The sequence below is a fragment of the Humulus lupulus genome, chromosome 4, assembly GCF_963169125.1.
Source record: "Humulus lupulus chromosome 4, drHumLupu1.1, whole genome shotgun sequence".
NCBI classification, from domain to species: domain Eukaryota; kingdom Viridiplantae; phylum Streptophyta; class Magnoliopsida; order Rosales; family Cannabaceae; genus Humulus; species Humulus lupulus.
The window spans coordinates 83,735,294-83,750,917 of NC_084796.1; the positions used below are offsets into that span (position 1 = coordinate 83,735,294).

Here is a 15,624-nt window from a genome sequence, read left to right on the forward strand (position 1 = left end):
ATGGCTTCAAGGAGGAAGTTGCGAAGACCAAGAGGGTCAAAGATGGTCCGCAACAGTAAAAACCCAAATATATAAATAAATAAGTGAGGGAATTAAATGCAATGTTCTTTAAATTTAAATGGGGATCATTTACTAAAGAGAGCCATCTATCACTTTCCTCCTTTATCTTCTTCTTCCAACCTCACGAAAACCACCACTAACCTCCCCAATTGGTATGGAAGACTCAGCCACACTCCACCAATGCATTCATCGTGGACAAGTGAGCCCATCCTCGGAGTTTCATTATTATATGCACCATTTATGGCACCAAATCAAGCTTGAAAATCTTAGTTTTCAATTGGTTTTCTTGCCATATTCCAACGCCATTCAAGACCCTGTTTGGCCAAGCATGGTACAAACCTGATCCTTGTCATGTGATCTATCTTTTCCACCAGAGGGGCGTTGTAAAACTCGTCTGAAAAATAGGTGGAAACCCACCAGAAATCTCCCCAAAAACAATGGATTTAGAATTATTCTTTGATCAAACAAGTGGTCCTTAGCTCCGACCAACCTCACCATCATGTGGATCGATCCAAGGGTTTAACATTGAGGGAATTGATTCTCACCACCACCGTGACTCGCCAAAAACCACCACCACCGCTGCTGTCTGTACACCCAAAGTGATTCCTATGTAGTTTTTAGTGTAAAAGTTGATGTTAGATATTGTTATGGAATCGCTTTGACATTTTATATTTGTGTCTAACCTTAGAAAATCATTTGGGCAGAGGTGATAGAATTCATTTGAGGAAGAGAAATCACTGTTACCTTTAATAGTTTTAATAATTGATTTGAAATATTAGGATTCTATATATACAAGGTAGGAGTTCTTGAAACTTGATTTGGAGTAGTTTTAAAAGTTTTAAAATTTCATAAACATATTTTAGCTATCTATATAATTATTGAATATCGTGCTTTATATTTAACTATGATTATACTAGATTATTTTGGGTATTTTGTAAAGCTATTTACAGGTTTTAAATTTTTTTAAATGATGAAAATACAACTGTTATGCTATCAAAAATTTTCTAGGAAAATAAAATATATTTACTTTATAAATATAAATCATAAAGTGTAATTTTTATGATTTTATAAAAGAGTATGCATGGTTAGTAAAATAAAAGATTTAACTAAACTTGATGCTTGTAACGACCTAAAATCGCTAATATGGCTTAGGGCCTTAATTAGAGTGTCGGGAGGGCATAATTGGTTTTTATGTATGTTTAATTGGTTAAATGCATGACTATGTGGCATGAATGATTAATATGATTTTATGAGTATGTGATAGGCATGTTTACGAGTATTAGATATGCATGTGGGCCCTTTATAGCTTATAAGGGCATATTTGTAATTTTGTCCCGTTGAGGGCATCAATATGATTATATGTTATAAATTTTTGAGATCACATTATTATGTGGATATATTTGCAGCATATGGCTCGAGATGATCCTAGTGAGCGGATTAGCGAAATAGTCACAGCGGGGTTTAATACCCGACTCGGGGGGAGCCTAGGGGTATTTTTTGGAATGTAAAGAATATATTTTGGGACGAGATTAATTGATAGATATTAGGAACACTTGAGGAATTAGCGTGAACTAGGGAGAAAAGACTATTTTACCCTTTGAGTAATTAAAAGGCTAAGTAGTGTAGGGGAGGACATTTTGGTCATTTTGTTGTTGTGGATGTGATCAGCTAAGGGCCTAGAGGTACTCATAATTCACTAGACACATTAGGAAGACCCCAAACACTCTCTCTCTCTCTCTATCTCTCTCTTGCTCTTGGAGAGTTCTTGTTGAATCGAAGGTTAGAGCTTAGGAGAATTTTGTTGGGAAGTCTTGAGGAATTGAAGCATCTAACCAGAGAATTCAGCTGGGAAAATTAGGAAATTAAGCTCAAGGGTAGAAGGCTAGAAGATTGTGAAGATTCAACCAATAATTGAGGTAAATTCTTGTCCTTAATTATGATATAGATTTCTGGTTGTTGGGGTAGAAATAAGCGGGTATTGAGTGATGAATTTCTACTGAATTTGGATAGTGATTTCAGTATAATCGTTAAGGTTTTGTGTTTAGAATATTTGATTAAAAGTCCTGAGCTCGTAGTTGAGTTTGATTCTAGTTGGGAGGCTTATCAGGATTGAATTATGAGGAATTTGGCTAGAAAATATGTTGAGCAAACCCATAAATTTTGGGCACAAGGGGGCGCGCCGCGGCCCGCATGCCCAAAATGCCCTGGGTGTGCTCTCTGTCTTGAAGGCGAGTCGCGACCCTAGGGGGCAAGTTGCGGCCTGCCTCCCTTGAGGCTTGGGGATTTAGTCTCTGACTTAGGGGCGCGTCGCGACTCACCTAGGACATTTTTCCTTAGGTTGGTTTCTAGGATTTGTAAGGCTTAGGGGTTCGAACATAAGCGATCGGGAGGATTTCTACTACTCAGTTTAGTAGAAATCGGGGTCCCGGAAGCTAGCTATTGTTTCCTAGGTATTTATATGGATTAGAAAATGATGATTATCCATTGGCCACTGTGACTAGGTTTATCGCCAAGGCTCAAGACCGAGGATCATGCTCGGGACTGTTCTTTATCCTCCGCTCGAAATTCAACGTAAGAAAACTGCACCCTTATGTGGCTGTATTATGACTGATATTCCCTGTATCTGGATATATGTGTTGTGTAACTGTGATTCTGTTTTGGGAAACATGAAATGAACGACATAAGTGAGCTGGGGTTGATGACTTATGCACAGGACGCGACTCGACCATTGTGAGCCAGGGTCAGCTAGATAAACAATGGACTCGGCCTAAGTGAGTTAGAGTTAATTGAGTAAATAGAGGATTCAACCTAAGGATGCCGACCCTAAGCATTTGTATTTTGGTTGAGATATGTTTCTGAATGTACATGTTTACTATTAATAGTTTGATGCTTATGATTTGCTGTACTTCTGGATGACTGTCTTGTGATGGATTGATTGCTACTATTGATTACGTAATTTCTGTTATTGTTTTCTTGCAAAGCCTTGGCTCACGGGTCCTACGTGGTGCAAGTAAAGGCAAGGTTAAGCTAGACCAACCATGAGTTGGAGAGCTCTGGGGGCAAGGTGTACATTGTAAGTTGCTCGTCCACCACGGCTGAGGGAAAGTACAGGGACAGAGCCTAAAATTGTATTTTTCCATTAGAATGGCCACCGGTTGTATATAACTATTGAGAATTTTAAATTGTCTCTCAAACTTGTTTTTGGGATCCCATGTACCAAATATCTATTTTAATGGAAAAAAAACTGTTTACGACCAAAATATTTAAACCCTAACCTGATGGTTGACTATAGGATCACATTTTTATTCAAACGACTTAATTAACAAGTGTTGCACTATTTCAAATACATTATTTAACGGTCTTGCTTATCCAGGGCGTTACATACTCATTTGTATCGTCGTAGTCATGGATATACATAATTATGAGGAGTGTCTTACTGGTCCCACTCTTTTGACTAATAGTCGGGTCACTGTGTAGGCTATAGATTGATACACCTCATTGTAAAATTTGGTGTAACCGGGATTGTGCTTAGCTATAACTTATGGTTTATTATTTGGGCACAGGGTAATGACTATTTCACAAGTTTCATGCTTGACTCTTTATCTGAGAAAGATTCATATGTTTTATGAAAAATACTAGATTTGCTACAAATACTAAGAGTTCATGTTTTAAAGTTCATTTGAGAAGAAAAGATAAGACTCCGACTTAGCTTTTCAGCTCACTCTTTTATGTTTTCCCCCTTTCAAGAGATTACTAGTGTGACTTAAGACAACCTCTAGTGGATTAGGAGGCTAACTAGAAATTTGAAGAGAACTTTGGTATTGACTTAGGCCTAATATTTTAGTTATCATTTTCTCTTATGTGAAGGATGTTGAAATTTGAATTTGGAATTGTAAGGCATTTGGTCTGTATTGATTTATGCCAAATCTTAAGATTATTGACAATGATGCATGGAGGACACTCTTTAGGATTTTATTTTAATTTGTGGTAACATAATTGGGTTAGAATGTTTAGGAGAAACCCTCAATAACCCATATAAACATATGAAATTGTCGTTTAGTCACTACTTTGGGCATGGGGTGTGACAACAGCTCATGGCCTTACAGGCTGGTATCCGACTAGGTTCTCCGCTGTGGGACAACGTGTAAAGAAGAGGATGCCATAGGCTCGATGAATTCATTCTTCGGGCCCAAGAATACATTCATTGGAAAGATTCTCAAATTGGGGCTTTTGCAGGACCAATCTCCATTCTCACTCCTACCATCCCAGCAGCTACAATTCAGAGCTCCCACTTCTCGCCATGCCCCTACAACCCCACTGCTCTGCTTGCCTGCTACAGTGCCATGCCCACTGGGTACGGAGCAGCGCCCACTTGGTTAAGTGCTTATCAATCTGCTTTCAATACTGGAGCAACCCCTCCCTCCCAATCAACACGCTTAGCGAAGGCCCGTGTATCTCCCCGCATTTTGGGCACCTACTAGTATCTAGGAATGGGGTTGTGAGTTATGTATGAATATTATTTTGAGTAGTAATATAAGCATGAAAAGCATATTTAATGTTGTTTTTGTTAGCCAAAGTGTGGAATGTGTGGTTTTGTGACAAACCGACCATTTCGGTCTTGGACTGAAATAGAAACCCTACTATAATAAATTCTCAGATAAAATAATATTGGAGAGGTATAATTATGGCAAAATATTATTACAGATAAAATTATTTAATTATTTTATACTAAGGTCAAAAAGGTAGATTTTTGTGTGATAAATCCTTAAAAATGCATTTTTGTGAAAAATGAATATTTAGCTAAAAATGGAATTTTGGTTAATTAAATTATATGAGTTATAAATATAGGAGTGTGAAAAATTAAATTAAATTGTAGGACACATTTAATTAACCTAGGTTAAGATTTCAATTTGGTGAGGTAAGAAAAAAATTACCACTTTGTAATTTTTTAGAAAATACATAATTAAGTGTAGATTTAAATAGTTGATTAGAGTTTAATTCAAAAAAAAGTTAAGGCTAATTGTTATTATGAGAGGCGGCAACCAAGGAGGTCATTTGACACATTTTTTGTAAAAATAAAAATAGTAAAATTTGAGTGGAAAGCTCCATTTTTCACTTTTCTTTCTCTCTTAAAAACACAAAACCTCCTCCTTCTCTGTAATTTGGCCAAGTACCACACTTCAAGCTCTGAATTTTTTTACGAAATTCTCACAAATACTTCAATCTATCATCTTTTCTCTTCTACTATACAGACAACCCTAAACCCTTTTGTATTTTGTTGAAGATAAGAGAAACTACACAAGGAAATAACATCAAAGGTAAAAGTCTAAACTTTTGCATTGTCCAATTGTTAAGATTGTTAGTTAATCCTTTTAGTTTTCACTTGTTAGCTTATATGAAGGTTGATGGTTTGATCAACAGGTAGAAGTGCTAATGATTAACCAAAACCCACCAAATTGTCTACAAGAGGTATATGATCACTCTAGCTATGTTTATTTTAAATTTTTGTATAATTTGTCTTGTTTATGTAACTTTGTGTGTTTAAATTCATTTTGGGTATTGTAATATTGTATAATTGTTAGCTAATCATTGATGTATCGATGTTTTCAAAAATGTTTAGAAGGAGAATCCAACATTCAATGATTTTATGTGAAAAATGTTTAAGTCTTGACTTCCAAAGGGTGAAGCACAAATTATATAAACTTTTATTCTAATTTTTTTGTTCCATTGTGTATTTTAGGAAGAGTAGATATTCATAGTGTGTAGAAACATTCAAAAAGGTTTTCAAATGGACAACTTTTTTTTTTTTTATATAGGAAATTGTTGTGCAATCTAGAAAAAAGTTTTTTAGAAACTGTACAAACAACCAACTTTTGACAATGCGTTCCCTGGATGTTTTTCAAAGAAAAATATTAAAAGGGCTATGAGATATGGTTTTTTAGTGCTAGATAAAAACTTTGAAAGTTTCAAAATAGCTTCTGAATATCCCTGTTTCGGAACACATTTTACTAAGTAAAAATTGGCCAAATGACATAATTTTTCGTATCGGCAATGCTTACATACCCTAAAATAGACTTAAGAAATTTCAGACCTAACTAATGAACGAATTTGATTTTATGAATTCTCGAAGTTTAAGTAAAAGATAAAAATTTCCTTTGGCAATTTTAAATGGGAATATTTGAAAATAGTTTTCACCAAATAAAAATGGTTATTTTTGTATAAAATTTTGAAAGGGACTTCTTCGAATAGTCAAGATTGATTAAGCAAATTTTGGGAATTTTTTGAGTAATTGTTTTTTTATCAAATAAATTAACTTAATTTATCAAAGTTTACAATTTAAATGAATTTATCAAGAACGGGTAAAACTAGTAAAGCTAAAAGGCTTCTCAAATTATATTTTTCTGGCTAGGCCCGTTAGTGAAAACAAAGCACCATATTGAGAATAACAGGAATTGGAGGGTGTTATTTATGATTAACGAGATAGGCGGGAAATGACGATTTTGCCCTTGGTGGCCTTAAGGGGGTTTGAAATGACCTAGGGTATTTTAGTATTTTCTCTTTTTTTTATCAGAAAAAAAAAATATTGCACCAAAACATAATACAACCCACAAATGCTAGAAACTAAGACTCAACAACAGAATTACAAATGTTGAATATAATCAACCAATCTCAACTCATCAGCTTTCAGCTTTGATCTAACTAACCCAAACAACCTGGCTTTAAGACCCATAAGAATCAGAGAGTCCACTTTCAAAATAGAAAAAGAATAAGAAGAAAAAACACAACAATTTCTGTTAATCAAAATATAATAAACTACAGCTGCTAGGACAGCAGCAACAATCCTTTGGTGAAGCCCCGTAGGTCTCCCTTCCATCCAACTCAGCCAGCCTGAATACTGAGAAGGCCAAATCGCTTGACCCAGCCATGAACAAATTTGATGCAGCACCTTCTGGGAGAAGGCACAATCAAAGAAAAGATGGGCATGAGACTCAACTTCCACATCACAATCAGGGCATAAACTTGACTCAACCTGCACATGGCATTTAATCAAGTTATCCCTTGTAAGAAGATGGCCTAAAACCGCTTTCCATATAATAAATCTGTGTTTTGGAATTGACAGCTTGCACTAGACCACCTTAGCATAATGAAACTTATCCTTTTGAACCAATTGATTATATAAGCAAGAAGGGTTTAATTTGCCTTTGGTAACCGAAGCCAACAAAGAATCATAAGAAAAAACATCTCTCAGCTTAATAATCTTCCTCCAATATCAGCTCACATCAGATTTAAGGCTGTAAGCCCAGAAATTTTTCCCTTTGCGATAGATGGGTGCCACCCATTTTACCCATAAAGAGTCCTGCTTAGTTGAAACTTCCCATATGTATTTGGCCATCAATATTACATTCCATTTAGACCCTTCTTTAAAACCAATACCCCCCAAGCTCTTAGATAAACACACCTACTCCCAGGATGACAAATGCACCTTACTCCGATTGCCCTTTCCTCCCCAAAGGAAGTTCCTGCATAATCTATCAATCTCCTGAATAATTCTAGGAGGAAGCAAAAAAATACTCATCCAATAAGCCCTAATACCCAGCAAAACTAATTGAATAAGCTGAGATCTTCCAACAAAAGAAAGGTGCCTACTAGACCATGTATGTAATCGGATTTGATTTTTTTTAAGAATTAAACCACAATCCTCAACCTTCCATTTAGTAGGTCTAAGAAACATACCAACATAATTTAGAGGGAAAGAACCCTCCTTAATCTTTATGCACTTCATGATTCTCCTCTTTTCATCCGAATGAACACCACCAAAATAGATATGAGACTTACATAAGTTCACAGTGAGACCAGAATCCTGACTGAATTTGCTAAAACCAGCGTGAAGAATTTGAACTGACCTAAAGGAACCCTTGCAAAAAAGAATGAGATCATTCGCGAAGCAAATGTTGACAAGATTCAGCTTTTTACAAAGCGGGTGAAATCTAAAGTCCTTGTGTTAAGCAGCCTGAACATGCAATCTAGTAAGATATTCCATAATCAATACAAATAGAAGAGGAGAAATGGTTGTGGAAGAGGAGAAATCTAAAGTCCTTGTATTTTAGTATTTTCACCCTAAGGAATATATATTAGCCATTAGATGGCTGTGGAAGTTAACCAAAACAGAGCACCATATTAACCTTCTCCCGATCATCATTTCCTCTCCATTTCTATAAAGAACGCCCTAGACTAATACTTACAAAACATTCGCATAACATAGTTTATAAAAGAATACCACTCATTATCAAAGTCTCAGTGGGAACTTGCTTAAAACCATGCAAGTTGGCGCCATAAGTTTTAAAAGAAAACATAGATTTTTATGCAAAGTTCAAAGAAACAAAAATTAAATAACTGAGTCCCACTAATAATTTAGGAAAGTCTCTTAAAAACAAAACATAATTTAAATGGCGTTCTACGATGATCGATTTTCCGTCCATAGGATTACTCCAAGCCATACACCCCACGATGATAGAACTCCTCACGTCACCACGCGTGCCATAAGAGATCCTATTTACTACCTGGAAGGAAAGTAAGGGGGGTGAGCTAAAAGCCCATTAAGGAAGTACAAACAACAAGCAAGTAAGAATACAACAATACAAACACTAACGTTCATCTAAAACATCATGGCATATCATAACATAATCGTAACATATCATCATTGCATATCATAACGTAATCGTAACATATCATCATATCACAATCATACAGCATACATGATGAGCATGGCTCCCTAGTTGTCCATGTCACCCTATGAGGTAAACAAGAGTCTCTGGTCCTTGAATAACCTCAGTGCATCCGCCCTAGGAGTTACGTCTTTAGCTATAGTAACTCGTTCGATGTATCTAACATCGTAATTTGTTTGATGTATCTAACATCGTAATTTGTTTGATGTATCTAACATCGTAACTTGTTTGATGTATCTAACATCCATACACATATCATATTCAACATATCATCACATTATGGCATTCATATTTCATAACAATTCATTCATACAACAGTCTTACCATTCGTGGCATAAAATCATAGAATCTATCTAACTTCCTTACCTCAGGTCCAAGCTAAGAAATTTTTACAATCTTTCAACGAGCCTATATCATAATCAAAACAACATTTCTTAGGTTCATAAAATTACTATTTGCCCTTCCATACAACTCATCTGTGCATGGGCCATGCACACATAATAACAGTTGCACATAACACGCAACAATTCTTAACTACACATAAAGCTAAAAAAGAATAATGCTCATTTTACCTATTTTACATGCATGGTCTTTTTATAAAAACCACATAGTTGAATAATAAACATAATTTTGGACGTAAAAGTGGATTTGCATGTAACATGCATACGTGGGAACATTACGTAATTGCGACGCTTTAAAAAAAAATGATAATTCTACATTTCTTACTTTTATTGTTTTAAAAATAAATAGACATATAACATGCTTTATTTTTTCTTAAAATTTCTAAGTTGATTAAATTCCTCAAAACATTATTTTATTTTATAAAATAATTTGATTTAGCTAAAAAAATAAAATATGTGACAATTTCATTCATTAATCCCAAATTACAAAGAATTAACCAAAAACTTGGAATTAATTAAAATACATATTTTTAATATGTTTCTTTAGAAAAGCAAATTTTAACATTGGTTAATTGTGTTACATAAATGATGTGAGAAAAATATATTTTTAAGTGTGGGAAAAAATATATTTTTATTTAAATTATTTAAGACTTAGTTTTATGTAACATAAATCCATATGTGACAATTAAATAATCATTTTTAAACTTTTAAACCAAACTTTCAGCCACTATTTAATTTCTTTAAAAATCACAATAAATAGAATCTAAATATTTTTCTCAATCAAAATAAAAGAAAATCATAACTTATCAAAATATGCATTCATACCCTTTTAAAATACCATTTTTCAATATTACCATAACTTTGGAAAATAATTTGTTCGAAAAACTCATCAAATTTATTTTAGTGGCACTACTACAAAAAATGTTTTTTAGGACTCGCGCCTCGCGAGTCATCTATTTGAGAACCTTAAAAACTAAGGTTTTTAGGACTCGCGTTGCAAGTCCTAAAATGATGTTTTTAGGACTCACGTTGCGAGTCCTAAAAGAATGTCCGCGAGTCCTAAAAGATCTTGCTGAGTGCCTTTAAGTAAGGTTTTTAGGACTCGCGTTACGAGCCCTAAAATAATGTGAGTCCTAAAAGATCTTGCTGAGTGCCTTTAAGTAAGGTTTGCGAGTCCTAAAATGATGTTTTTTGGACTCGCACTGCGAGTCCTAAAAAATGTCCGCGATTCCTAAAAGATCTTGCTGAGTGCCTTTAAGTAAGGTTTTTAGGACTCGCGTTGCGAGTCCTAAAAAAATGTCCGCGAGTCCTAAAAGATCTTGCTGAGTGCCTTTAAGTAAGGTTTTTAGGACTCTCATTGGGTGACCTTAAAAGTTATATTTTTAATTTTTAAAAAATTTATTTATTGTTATTTTAAATTAAAAATTATGATTTAAATGAAACATTTATATACAAATTAATCTAAAAATTTATAGATTAAAATAACAAAACTTATTAAAATTATAATCGTCTTTACATTAAAAAATATATAACTAGATTTACAAAGTAAATAATTAACCATTCAAACAAGAATCATTTACTCTAATAAAAATTACAAATATAATAAAACACTAAATTCATTGTCAAACAACATATATTTCTTCTTCTTGTCCTTGTACTCACCCTCGTCACTGCCTTTCCAAAGTAAGGATTGGCTGCCATGAATTTCTTTCTAAAATCATCCCTGAAACATGAAAAATCACATTATAATACACCAAACATGAAAAATTATAACTAGATTTTTATTGTAGTGTACATAAATAAGTTTATTCACAATTGCTACAATTTTCATTTTGATTTAAAAAATATATCCCTTTGAGTGTCCAAAATGTATTAAAATAAATTTGAAAAGAAAATACTTAAAAAACACCCAAAAAAATTTTGGACCCTATACTGCCATATTAAATACAGAATAAAAAAAATAATATAGGTAAATAACATACATATATATTTATATAAGATAAAGTATTTATTTATCAATGAAATGAAAAAACATAGTGTAATTAAGTGATATTTTTATTTCACCCTTTTGAATCCCAAGAATAGTACTTCATACCAAAATTATAATAGAAAGAAAGAAATGGTGGAGCACTATATATATGAAGAAAAATCTATGGTTTCCATTCCCAATTATTCTAATAATAGTTGTTTCTTAATATGTAAGTAAACAAAAGAATGCATAATGTTGACGGTGAGAACTCGTCAACTAAGTTGAGTTGGAAGGAATTATCAAGTTAGGATCGACAATAAAAAAGCTATAGAAATCAAAGCAATAACTCAAGAATTATGACAGAATAACAATGGAGAAATCGATCAATCTTTCATTAACTCTCAAGCCTTTGCTACAGTAAAACTTCCAACCCCTTTTCAGGTGGTCTTAGAGTTCACTTTATAGTAGGCTCTAATGGCCTTAGGTACATAGTGGTCCAGGAGACCAAGTGGTACATATGTACTGTGTGAGGGGAGTGGCTTCAGAGGTTGTGGTCGTACATCCCGTACAGGAGCAGGTATCAAGAGGATGTCTCCACTACTAGTCTGTACCCATATCTGATGAGTGGTGGCAGGCGTAGTGGCGCAGGAGGTAGTGGTGTCAGCTCTGACCTTTGGCCGTAGACGTACGGACCATGACTCTTACCCCAGCAACCTCACTGGCACTGGTACCCGTACTCAGTACTAGGTCGTACAAGTATGCCCCATTCGACTCGTACTCGAGCCTCTAAGCATTGGTGCCTCAGGGTATGAGGAAGGGGGCACTTGGTGCACATAATGGTCATGGTGGGACGTGAGGGGCTCTCGGGTCCTCGGCACGAGATTCCTGAAGCACCCCGAAGCCACCCACCAGCATGGGTGATAGGCACGTGGCCTCGCCAGATGTCTAAGTGTGTGAGGCTAGACACCTCCCTCGCAAGCCTCCCACGCGGGGCCTCCCTCGCGTGGTCTCCCTTATGTGGCCCCTTGACGGTGTGGCTTGGACCCAGATGCGTGGTGCGACGGGGCAACGGCCTCCTGAGGAGATGATGGCCCATCGGTCCTCTCGGGAGTGCGCACGCAAGGGCCTCGCGCATGGGCGCCGCTGGTGGCCTCGCGAGATGTAGGCGCGCAAGGGCCTTGCGCATGGGCGCTGCTGGTGGCCTCGCGAGACGTAGGAGGTCCGAGGGCCTCGCGTGATGCCAGCCTCCATCGGCCTAGGATGGCCTCGCGCATGGGCGCCGCTGGTGGCCTCGTGAGACATAGGCGCGCAAGGGCCTCGAGCATGGGCGCCGCTAGTATCCTCGCGAGATGTAGGCGCGCAAGGGCCTCGCGCATGGGCATCGCTGGTTGCCTCGCGAGACGTAGGAGGTCCGAGGGCCTCGCGTGATGCCAGCCTCCGTTGGCCTAGGATGGCCTCGCGCATGGGCGCCGCTGGTGGCCTCGCGAGACTTAGGCGCGCATGGGCGCCGCTGGTAGCCTCGCGAGATGTAGGCGCGCAAGGGCCTCACGCATAGGTGTGCCTCGCGGCCTCTATGAGAGAGTGACGGGCATAGAATCTAACAAAGGCGTTGGCGCATTGGGGCCCAAGCGCGTGCTTTAGATCTTTTACATGCCTGAGATTTTGAGCATCAACACATAACAAGCAAAATACTCAAGATAATCATAATTCCTTTCTCATTACAGCTTATTATGTGGTCTTCATCTAACACATTTATGGGGCAGCACTAAGCAAGAAAAGCACAAAAAATCTAAAAGTGCATCAAATAGTGCAGCACAACAAATTTTAATAAAGAAGCCAACATGATACATCAAATTGATATTCATGAGAGTAATGCAAATTGATACAAGTTAGAACAAATAACAATAAAAGAAATAAGAGTCACTCAATACCTAAAAGATTACCGTATTTTGTCTTAAGTTCAAGATTAAATAAAAGTGTTGGGCTTGACATGGAAAACCTCTACCGTCATTCACAAATTTAGAGAAAGGATATATTGAGATATCCAACAATATTTTCACAATGAAATGGAACCATGAAAAATTTATTAGCCTATTAGTTATTCAACAACACTCTCTTGTGTAAATTTATCTTCAAAAGTAAAAGAAAGAAAAATAAAATAGAGATTCAATTTCCATCAGTAAAGATGTCATTCTTTATTGCACAAAGTTTACATGTGCCTCATTGGCAACACAAACATTGGAAACTTTGAATACATTTTCAGATTTGTTAAGAAGCTTGAAAATGAGCATATAAGGTTAAATATACTAAACAGAAGCTCAATAAAATCAAACCAAAAACAATAAATTGTGATAAAAAAAGAAGTTAAAAGAAGCTATTCAGTCATATAAGTAGAAGACATTATTTATGACATTACCCTTTTGTTATGATACATTTCAAGCATGACAGTTAAAGCAATCAGGATGTTGTTTTTGAAACCAAACAATTAGATCCAATAGTACAAATAAATTATTTCATGTTAAAGTTTTCCCAGTCATAATAAAAAAATATTGCATAAGCAATTAAATAATTGAAAGCCCATACATATTGAAGATCACCAAATCATGTAGATTGGAGAAAAGATAATTTACTTGCATGAATAAAAAACTTGCTTCTAGTTCTATATTGTAATTAGCACGAAACACAAATTGAAGAAGACCTGATACATTGAGGTCAATTATATATTTATATATAATATTTTCTACAAAAGAATTAATTTTTAAATTAATATATATATGTACGTATAAAGCTCATTAGTGCACAAGATAAAAGCAAAGAAAAGATAGAAAAAGTTAGTTCTCATTAGTGCACAAGAGACTATAAAGCTCAAGAAACCAAAACGAAAATAACAACCCATCACATGGCTATTGTAACAAAGTTAGTTAAGCAACCACGAGAGGCTAACTAAAACTCATAGACTCTCTTGAACACATTCTAGATGATACTCATGATCATAAATTTGCTAAAAACAATTTAAATAAAAAATTGGTGTTTACAAAAGAGACAAAGAAAGGCCTTGGGCTTGCATGAGGAAACAATGGATAAAAAAGAAGAGCTTAAGGATTTGTATAAGTGGAAGACTGGAAGTAGATACTGTTAGGCGCAAAAATATCTGGCTTGGCCCAAATATGCTCAAAGGTGTCTCAAACCTTTAGATTTTGGAGCCTAATATTAAGATTATAGGATAAAACTTGGGACTTTCATCAAACATGTGATATGCAAGAAAATTGTAGAATATCATAAATTGCTATAATGATATAATCACACAACATAATCTAAGCAAAGCACAACATCAATTAACAGAAATATACTACATGAAAATTTAACAAAAAAATAGGTTACAAAAAAAGCATATTACATGAAAATTAAAACATAGTAATATATACATCTTGAACTGAAAATAGAAGAAAAAGAGAAAAGCCAACATGTCACCATCTATAGAAAATCGGACAACATATCCCCTAATTTACTAGCCTAGCCATCTGTCACATTCAACACCAACATGTCAATCAAATCAAACAACACACAGGTTTTCATCCATATATCACCGCAGCACACAAAATTCTCAGAACCTACTTCACTAAGACATGCAAGTTCTCAATCTTCCGTTATCACCGCAGCACACAGAATTCTCAGAACCTACTTCACTACGGATGAATATCTAACATATTCAAACTCCACTAAAGTAATACAATTATCATTCAAGATTGTAAAATATTGAAAATTAAAAAAAATTAAACACAACATACCTCTTGCAATTAGCTACCGATCCAATGCTTCAAGACCAGTCAAAATATTAACCTAAACATTATTATCAACATTATAAAAAATAAAAAAGTTAGATGTATGTTCCATATCATGTTATTACCCTAAGTCATGTTATTTAAAATTCTATAATCAACTTAATTGTTAATTAGACGGTCAAATATTAAGATTACAGGAAATAACAAAGAAAAAAATGTGATGTAACAGTCCATGAAAATCCACATGCTAGAAAACTTGCTAAATAGGCCACTAAATCATATTATAAAAATCATATCTACCCATGAAATTGTATACATTTTTTTCTTTGCAATATCAAGCAAATAATAAGATTTCTAACATATATTCTCAAATAAAACTCATTCACTATACACTACTACAATAATAATACTTTTGTGAGAATATTTATTCTAATAACATCATTCTTTAAGAAATATTTACTAAGAGAAACTATCTATACAACTAGTAAATGAATTTATATCTTTTTATGGTTTTTACGTTTTGGGAAGCTCATGAAATCACTTTCTTGATTGCACATACGAGTACCTATGAAGAGAAGAAAAAAGGTTTGAACAGGTAACCTTGAAGATGAGCATAATACTTCTTCAATACTGTTAGAACTTAATGTAGTGGTAGAGACTAGCTAGGTGAACCAATTATTATCATC

General features: G+C 35.2%; 1 long non-coding RNA gene across 1 annotated transcript; it reads right to left on the reverse strand.

The window, feature by feature from the left end:
- Positions 1–10,704: 10,704 nt before the first annotated feature.
- LOC133829060 (uncharacterized) lies at positions 10,705–15,227 on the reverse strand. Its single transcript, XR_009891493.1, has 2 exons — positions 14,945–15,227; positions 10,705–10,910 (listed from the first exon to the last, which is right to left on the reverse strand). It is a non-coding gene; the product is annotated as an uncharacterized LOC133829060 (long non-coding RNA).
- Positions 15,228–15,624: the final 397 nt, after the last annotated feature.